Source organism: Budorcas taxicolor, chromosome 20, assembly GCF_023091745.1.
Source record: "Budorcas taxicolor isolate Tak-1 chromosome 20, Takin1.1, whole genome shotgun sequence".
Lineage (NCBI taxonomy): Eukaryota > Metazoa > Chordata > Mammalia > Artiodactyla > Bovidae > Budorcas > Budorcas taxicolor.
The window spans coordinates 62,712,341-62,713,920 of NC_068929.1; positions in this window are offsets into that span (position 1 = coordinate 62,712,341).

Below are 1,580 nucleotides of genomic sequence, written 5' to 3' on the forward strand. Positions count from 1 at the left end.
CTCTCCATCCCACTGAGGGAAGAAGCCATGGAATTATGCCCACCCCTTCTACCTGCACCCCTAGCCTGGCAGGTGCAGCTTTAAGGCTCTAGTTTCTTTGACTATCACAGTTCAAAGAGATGGCTTCCAGGTCCTTGAGAAAGACATTAGACTTAAAGCTAGAGGCTTATTTAGCTTTTAAAAAGATTTACAAACATTTCAAAGAAATAAAGAACTTATAATTTTTTTATTGGAATAGAATTGTTTTATAATGTGTTGGTTTTCGCTGTACGATGAAGTGGTTCAGCTATATCTATCTATCTATATCTATCTATCTATCTATCTATCTATTTATCTATCTATATCCCTCCAACTCCTCTAGGTCATTACAGAGCAACAAACAACTTACAATTATAATTTTCCTAAAGTAGTTGCTCTAAGGAAAGAGGGAGGAGGGTGGAGTTTCATCCCTTATTGCATTTGCCCTTGCTGTTGCTACTGCTGCTAAGTCGCTTCAGTCGTGTCCGACTCTGTGCGACCCCATGGACGGCAGCCCACCAGGCTCCGCCGTCCCTGGGATTCTCCAGGCAAGAACACTGGAGTGGGTTGCCATTTCCTTCTCCAATGCATGCAAGTGAAAAGTGAAAGTGAAGTCGCTCAGTCATATCTGATTCTTAGCGACCCCATGGACTGCAGCACACCAGGCTCCTCCATCCATGGGATTTTCCAGGCAAGAGTACTGGAGTGGGTTGCCATTTCAGAGAGACAAAAGAATCCTTACTCCTTGTAGAGGGCTTTATATAAAGATAACAACTCCTGAGGTGCTAGCTTGGTTGCCTTGATTGGGCTGGCCTGCTCTTGTGCTGGAAAATGCTTCTGGATGCCTGAGAAATCTGGAGATTGATGGGTGTGGAATGGGTGGATAAGGAGGTCGGGACTTGTAAGAATTCACACTTACATAGAGTGAAGGATTGCTTGAGAGAGATTTCCAGGCAGGGTTAAAAAAGATTTAAAAGTGATTCTGTTGTTTTTGTTAATATTTTTTCTAGTTTATAAGGTATGACAGACATGATATGATGTGTGAGTGCATGCGTGAGTGTGCTCAGTCATGTCTGACTCTGTGACCCTATGGACTGTAGCCCAGCAGATTCCTCTGTCCATGAGATTTTCCAGGCAAGAATATTGGAGTGGGTTGCCATTTCCTCCTCCAGGGGATCTTCCTGACCCAAGGATTGAACCCACATCTCCTACGTCTCCTGCATTGGTGGGTGGATTCTTTTCCACTGAGCCACCCGGGAAGCCCACATTATATGATAAATCGTGATAAAATATGAGAATTTAATTTTAATATGATAAAGTTAGATATTGATTTTGCAACTTGATGCCAACTTCCTGTATACCCTTGAGGGGTATCCAAGAGTCTGACTAACTCTCAGCGTCCATATAACTCCACAACACCCTCAAAATATGGCCAACGGGCATAACTCGGAAAGAACTATGCCTAAAAGTGTTCACGAATTTCGCTGATTCCCCAAGAGTCCTCCCCTGGAAAGTCTACACTGCTCAGTCCCTACTCAGGGAGAATGCCTCATCCTAGATAA